The sequence below is a fragment of the Eleutherodactylus coqui genome, unplaced genomic scaffold, assembly GCF_035609145.1.
Source record: "Eleutherodactylus coqui strain aEleCoq1 unplaced genomic scaffold, aEleCoq1.hap1 HAP1_SCAFFOLD_30, whole genome shotgun sequence".
Lineage (NCBI taxonomy): Eukaryota > Metazoa > Chordata > Amphibia > Anura > Eleutherodactylidae > Eleutherodactylus > Eleutherodactylus coqui.
In genome coordinates, this window is record NW_027102247.1 from 385,799 (window position 1) to 393,528 (window position 7,730).

At 50.2% G+C, this 7,730-nt stretch overlaps 1 long non-coding RNA gene across 1 annotated transcript; it reads left to right on the forward strand.

The window, feature by feature from the left end:
* Positions 1–3,125: 3,125 nt before the first annotated feature.
* Positions 3,126–6,608, forward strand: LOC136601074 (uncharacterized). The gene is made up of 3 exons (XR_010789287.1): positions 3,126–3,182; positions 5,553–5,597; positions 6,575–6,608. It is a non-coding gene; the product is annotated as an uncharacterized lncRNA (long non-coding RNA).
* The last annotated feature ends 1,122 nt before the right edge of the window (positions 6,609–7,730 follow it).

Below are 7,730 nucleotides of genomic sequence, written 5' to 3' on the forward strand. Positions count from 1 at the left end.
AAATATGCGAGTGTGTCTGCCAGTGCAGTGCGCCTTGTAAGAACAATGCATTGCGATGTGTGTATGTGTGTAAAATATATACACATACATACACACATACATATACAAACACAAACACACACCGCTGTAGGAGCAACTGTAAGAAACAAAATAAATGGTGGGAATATGGCGGCCGCCTGATCTTTTACGCACATAGTATTCATAGGGGAGGTCCTATATTTTCTCGGTCAAGTATTAACGGGAGAGAATACTGCTGGTGAAAACGAAACCACAGAAATCTTAGGCTTAGTTTTGTCCCAATATACGGCCGTGACAATCACCAGCGATGCTTTTTTTTTAGAGGATTAAATCGCATCGCTGCCGCGCACATTAAAAACCGCATGTTTTTGTTTAACGCGCAAGTCGGTAGGACTTTCCAATGTTAACATGCAGCGCATATTTTTCGCCTTGTGATGCGATAAAACGCAGCCTCCATAGGATTACATGGGAGATTTTAAAAAACGCACTGCGCAGAAGGACACAGCAGGCTGTGATTTTCTCTCTCAACATCACATCAGTGAAAACCTTGCTGAAGGGAAGGGAACCGTTGGGAATCATTGGCTGCGAAATCTGCTTTTTTTTCAATAACCAACGCATCGGTTAAAAATGGCGCGATTTTACCCGCCGGTTTGAAACCACCCTAGAGAAAAATAGGGCAAAAAGATGGAGAACTGGGAGGTGACCCGCTAATCTCTATGGTGCTGTAAGTTTGGGTAAATCCAATAGGTGGTGCAGCACGTTTCTGTAAAACCAACAGAGGGCGCTGCAATGTTACTGTAGAAACCAATGGACAGCATGGCAGGTAGCTATACATAAACTATACAAAATGTGATTGGTTGCTGCTGCTGCCGCCATTTTTTTAAAAGGTACGCTCAGTTCTTTCATAGAGAACAAGAAGGTAGGTACTTACAATTCAGGTAGGTAGGTTCAGTTTGGGCCTGGGAGAGACTCCAGTGGAGACTGACGGAAAAATGGCTGCTTACAACCTGTGGTCCTTGTTTCGGGTGCGCGTGTCACCATCGATCTAATGCATCTTACTGCATAGATATATATCTAGCTATAAAAATAGATAGTTATATATCAATATAGATATTTCTAAAAATATCTAGCTTTACGTATAAATTTAAACTTCTATAGTTATGGTTTTGTAAGGCTGAAAACAGACATACAGAATTTGTATTATTATCAGCATTATTCTTATAATTGCCATTGATGTTATTCCAGGGTCAGGTAATACACTGCATGAGGCTTTGACCAATTTTTACTATTTTAGGTAAAAAGCTGCATTGACTGCACTTCTGCATTTAGTGCGATATGGTAGGACTGCAAGCAAAGCCTGAGACAAGATCTTGGTGCGCCCCATGACAATACATATCAGGTAGGTATCCTGCCCTAGAGGTATGAAGGCACCATACAGCAGCACTCATCTGTAATCCAACCTGCAGGGACATTGTGTGCTGCTGTAATGCCCCAAAGTTACTGTAAGATTTAGATAGCAGCAAAGCTTACTGGCGAAGATGCTGAGGACTGGAGGGGAGGGGTCAGGAAGAAAGGAAGTGACCAGGGGTAGGGGTGGAGTTAGCAGGGTTAGAGGAAGAAGAGGGAAGAGGAAGATCATTCTGGACCGGGAGAAGAAGAGTGAAGACGGACCCAGAACAGCTGAAGAATGGAGGAGCTAATGCGGATGATCAAGGACGTGGTGGCCAGCCAGGGCTCAAGCTGGCTCGTGAAGATGGCTGAAGACCTTTCCGGGACGACAGCGGCGGAAGAAGGAGCAAGCACCAGCCAGCCGGTTTTGCCCAGCAGCGAGGAGCCACGTGGAAGACCAACCCGGAGAAGAAACCCGCCAGCGCGTCTGAGCCCCAGCCCGGTGGCAAAGAGAGGCGGGCGTAACAGCAGCCCAAGACCGGAGCGACTCGGAGGGAACAGCGCCGTGCGGTCTCAGCGCGGTAGGGAGGAGGCGGAACCAGCGGAACGCATGGGAGTCGGTGAGCCAGAGGTAGCGGAGAGGACAGCACTCACCCGTGGAGGTATGGCAGCATCCAGGTCGGGTAAGTCCAGCACGGGAGGAGGTATTCCCGCGGCTGACGGCAGAACAAGGAGCGAGGTCCCAAGGAGCGAGGTCCCGGAGCGATCGCCACGTGCAGCAGCAGGCGCGCGTAGGGTTCCGCGCACAGGATATAGATCCGGCCGCGGAGATGCAGCGACCGTTAGGAGGGAGATGCCAGAGAGTGCATCTCCCTCATCGTGCGCCGCGAGTAGCGGGGGGGAGAGTGGGGGGGGAGGGAGGGAAAACATAAAGGGCCAGCCAAATAGAGGGCAGAATATTCGCCACCAGCACGTGGGGGGGGATAGGGGGGGGGCAGCGGCCAGAATAGAGGAGGCGGACGAATTTCGTGCTACAGCGCGGAAGGGGCGATCATTTCATCGCTCAAAAACAGCGACAGTTCGCACCACAGCGCAGTATGGGGCGGTCGCCGGGAGCGAAAAATCAGAGCATTTTCGCACATCAGCGCGGAGTAGGCCGGCAGTCAGCGAAGAAGAGGCGGCGAATTTTCGCGCCATAGCGCGGGGGGGCCAGGGGCCTCCATCAGTGACGTTATCCAGGCGCAGGGAGTTCAGGATTTCAAGCTGCAGCAGTGTAGAGAGGGACCCTCCGGAGCATTGCGCAGCGCACAATAGCTTAGGCCGCCCCCATCTTAGCAGCGGTAGAGTTATAAGGCAGGATAGGTGCAAGCAGTTAGAGGGGGCAAAGAGCAGACGTACAGCCAGGGCGCGAGAGGAGCGCAGCTGCTCATCATCTTCAGCAGAACGAGAGGAGATGAGGAGGAGCAGATTCGTACGGGGTGGTCAGGCAGAAGCGGTGACTTGGAGGGAAGGGCAGAGCAACCGAGAGGTGGAGATGCAGGTCATGAGGAATTTGTGTTCACGGTCACCGGCTTCTTCTGCAGATATCAGACAAGGAGAGCGTGGGAGCAGACCGGGTAACAGGATGTCAGCCTGCGGGGCTACAATGTCAAGGAGCCCGAGGAGCCGGTGTGTCACCCAAGAAAGTGGCACGGCACGATACGCACGGGAATACCATCAAACATCACTGCCCGCCCCTAACGTTCCCTTGGCTATGCCGGAGGTCAACGAGGCGGGTGAGTCGTTTCAATTAAATAAAGTTTGGGATAATGTGTCCGGCACGAGCCGGAAGGATGAATTTATGGTGGCTCTCAGAGCCTTGGTGGAAAAATATGATATGGAAAAAGGGCTTCTAGTGTCCTATGATAAACCGGGGAGGGAGGCCTCGCCCGAGGTTGGTGGTCCAGCACAAGGACAAAGGTGCCTGCCCTCGGTGGCAGGGGTGAGCGAGGGTCTGAAATTAGCAGACTCGCTTTTTTGTGGAGTAGCCCCGTTGGATGCGGGGCTGGAGAACGAAGTGGTAACAAAAATTATAAATGGTAACTATGTGGATATATGGTCGCTGTTATCAGTCGAACACGTGTCAGTTGATAAGGAACGGTTCACTGAACGTGGGAGTGAGAAAAAACCCAAAGTAGCCAAAACATTTGGGAATTGGCTACAGGCCTTTTTGATTTTGGCACATGTAGTGTGCAAGCAGCAGCCGCAGAAGGGCCCGGAATTGCTCGTGTACATCAACACGATCCACAGTGCATATAAGTTGCACGGGGGATCGGCTTGGTGGCGATACGACGAAGATTTTCGTCGCAGAATTTCGGGTTCACAGCATATCAGTTGGGCGTCAAAGGCGGCTGACGTTTGGATCCAGCTGATCCTGGCGCAAAAACCCGTAAAACATAGCTTTCAAGGATCGGCCGCAGGAGCCAGTGGACAGCAGGCTGCTGCGGCCCCAAAACCATCCGGTTCATGCTGGGCCTTCAACGAAGGCCACTGCCGTTTTTTCACATCGTGCAAATTTCGGCACGAATGTTCGGTCTGTGGAGGTTCGCACACGGCGTTGCGTTGTTTCCGACGCCAACGAGCGACGGGAGTTCCCGGCACAGGGGCGAACGCCGGTGAGCGTCCAGTACCTGGAGCCGTGGCTCGACCGGTACCCCCGGAGACTGGAAGCAAGCCTGCTTAGATCAGGGTTTGCTGAAGGTTTCTTTATCCCGCATTCCCCAGTTTCGTCGGCGTCTTTTTGCCAGAATTTAAAGTCCGCTCGCGATAATAAACAGTTGGTGATGGAGAAGTTGCTGAAGGAGGTAGAAATGGGTCGAATGGCGGGCCCGTTCCGGGAACCGCCGTTCGTGAACTTGCGGGTTTCCCCTTTGGGACTGGTTCCGAAGAAGGAAGCTGGCAAGTTCAGACTTATCCATCACCTATCCTATCCGTCGGGTGAATCAGTCAACGACGGAATATCGAAAGAGCAAGCGGCGGTGTCTTATACGTCTTTCGACTGCGCGGTTGCATTAGTTAGACAGGCGGGAAAAGGCGCCTGGTTGGCAAAGGCCGATATTGAATCGGCTTTCCGGCTTCTGCCGGTGCATCCGCAGTGTTTTCATCTGCTGGGATGCAGCATCGAGGACCAGTTTTTTGTTGACATGTGCCTACCGATGGGTTGCTCTATCTCCTGTTATTATTTTGAGGTTTTTAGTTCATTCTTGGAATGGATGTTGAGAGTGGAGACGGGCATCTCATCGGTAGTGCATTATTTGGATGATTTTCTTTTTGTTGGTCAGGCAAATTCGACGGCCTGCGAGTTTTTACTTTCGTCGTTTCGTAGTTTGATGAAAAAAGCCGGGGTCCCCTTGTCGGACGAGAAGACGGTTGGCCCCGCGTCGAGGCTCGGTTTTTTAGGTATAGAAATCGACACGGAGGAAATGACTTTCCTCTTGCCGGATGAAAAAGTGGCGCGTTTGCGCCAAGTCGTGGAGTTGGTGGGCAGTTCTCGGAAGGTAACACTGCACCAACTCCAAGTATTGTTAGGGTTGTTGAATTTCGCGTGCAGGGTCATTCCGATGGGGCGAGCCTTTTCCCGGCGGTTGTCACTAGCAACGAAAGGGGCAAAGGAACCCCATCATTTTGTCAGGGTGACAAAAGGGATGAGGTCAGATCTGCACATATGGAGAGTTTTTCTGAGTTCGTTTAACGGTCAAGTAATATGTATGGAGGAGGAGAAGCAGAATGAGGAGATCGGTTTGGTATCGGATGCAGCTGGTTCATACGGATTCGGAGTAATATTGGGTGATCAATGGTGTTGTGCTGCATGGCCTGATACATGGATAGAAAAAAAATGGATAAAGAACACAGCGTTATTGGAGATTTTCCCTTTGGTGGTGGCAATGGAGATATGGGGTCAGAGGTTGGCCAACGGTAATATTTGTTTTTGGTCAGATAATCAATCGGTGGTGCAAATGGTCAACAAGCAATCGTCATCCTCAACGTTGGTGCTGGCAGCATTACGCCATTTGATCTTACGGTGTTTACAGCACAATGTTAAGTTTAAAGCGAGACATGTACCAGGATATTTGAATGCTACTGCTGATGCTCTTTCTCGTTTTCAGATGTCACATTTCAGGGAGCTGCACCCGACGGCGGAGGTCGAGGGGGTATGTTGCCCTGCTTTCTTGTGGGAAGTGATAGAGGAGAGCTGTTAGCTCTCGTAAAAGCGTCAGTAACAAGTACCACATGGAATCGATATAACAAAGTATGGAAAGAATGGTTAGCAGCGGCGGGTGGAATTTTTCCAACAGAAGAAAGAGCAAGGGCGGTAACATTAGATGTCCTGTCCGTAATGCGTAAAAGCGGTTCATCAGCGGATGCGGCGAAAAAACGACTATCGGCCATAGCATTTTTGTTGCGCTTACACGGGGCAAGAGACGTGACGAAGGACTTCGTTTTTGGGCAAATAATAAAAGGGTGGAAGAAGGACAGGGTGACCAAGGACGGCAGGCGCCCCATCACGTTTGAGTTATTAAATGCTATCCTCGACGTGGTGGAGTCGGTCTGCACGGATGCTTCCGAAGCAGAGCTTTTCCGCGCGGCTTTTTCCATCGCCTTTTTTGCTGCATTACGCATAGGGGAGTTAGTATCGGCGTGCAAATCTAAGCCCGGGGGGTTGTTTTTCTCAGACGTGGTAATTGACGAAGACTGTATGAAGATAGGTGTCAGAAGATCTAAGACAGACATATACGGGATGGGAGAATGGATCAGGATAGGCAAATTGGGGACAAAGTGGTGCCCGGTGTTACTGGTAAAGGTTTTCGCCAAGAGACACTGTGGGACTGGCCCGTTTTTGTGCCATGCGTCGGGTTTTCCTTTAACAAAATACCAATTTACGGCGGTCATGCGAAAGAGCATTAGAATGCTAGGCCTTGACCCCTCGGAATTCGGATCACATTCGTTTAGGATCGGAGCTGCGACGTCCGCCTTTGCGTGTGGCATGGGTATCGAGGGGGTTAAGAAGGTGGGTCGTTGGAAATCAGATGCATATCGGTCATATGTTCGGCCAGATCTGAGAGTTCTATAAATATTGTTTATGGTGTTGCGATTTCTGCTTTGGTTTTGTTCTTTTGTTTATTCACAGTGTCGGATTGGACAGTATGGGTGGTGGGCCACTCTTATGTACACTGGGCGGAAAAGAGAGCCAGAAATAGGCCCATTGGTGTGAACTTAGGCCTTAATGTGCAAGTGCGTTGGCTTGGTATTAGAGGATTACAATGGCCCAGGCTGCTCCAGGAGGTGCTAAAAATCAGCAGCTGGAAGAATGACAGAGTGATATTAGTTATTCACGCTGGAGGAAACGACCTTGGGAAGATAAAGGTTGCTGAGTTGATAGCATTGATGAAAGCGGACATTTTTCGTTTCAAGGAATTTTTTAAGAGGGTCATAATTGTTTGGTCAGACATCGTGGCCAGAAGAATTTGGAGAGAGGCAAGAGATAATGAAGCCATCGAGAGAGTGAGGAAGACCGTTAATTTTAGGATATCAAAGCATGTGCGAGCGTTAGGTGGGATAGCAATACGTCATTGGGAGCTGGAGAGAAGAGAGCGCGGGATGATGCGAGGTGACGGAGTGCATCTTAGCGACATAGGGCTAGATACCTTTTTATCTAGGTTGCAGGATGGGGTAGAGTCAGCTCTTTTGCTGGCATGTGGGGGGCGGAGTGCAGCATAGTAATATGCTGCATCCTTCGTGGCGGAATTTGAGGACTTCCATGCCAGCAAGAAATGGAAGGGCTTTTTCAGGCCGAGAGGGGCCTTCTTACGCCTCAGTTTTTTACGGAAGATTTTAGAATCGGACAATTTTATTTTTGGCATGGAAGGAGAAAATAGAGGATTCGTTAAAAGGTTTTATACAGTTAAATAAAGGCTGTGGCCTACCCACAATATGCCAGCATATAGTTGTATGGTGTCTTTGTTTAATGGGGAACGGGGGTTAATGGGTAAGTCCCTCCAGTCTAGATAGCAGCAAAGCTTACTGGCGAAGATGCTGAGGACTGGAGGGGAGGGGTCAGGAAGAAAGGAAGTGACCAGGGGTAGGGGTGGAGTTAGCAGGGTTAGAGGAAGAAGAGGGAAGAGGAAGATCATTCTGGACCGGGAGAAGAAGAGTGAAGACGCCCGCCCACCCGCCCTCTGAGCTGAGGGGGGGGGATGAAAAGATTATTAGAAGAGGTGGGGGGAAGTAATGTTACAGGAAGTTGTCACAGCCGGTTAGGCGGAATTTGAGGACTTCCATGCCAG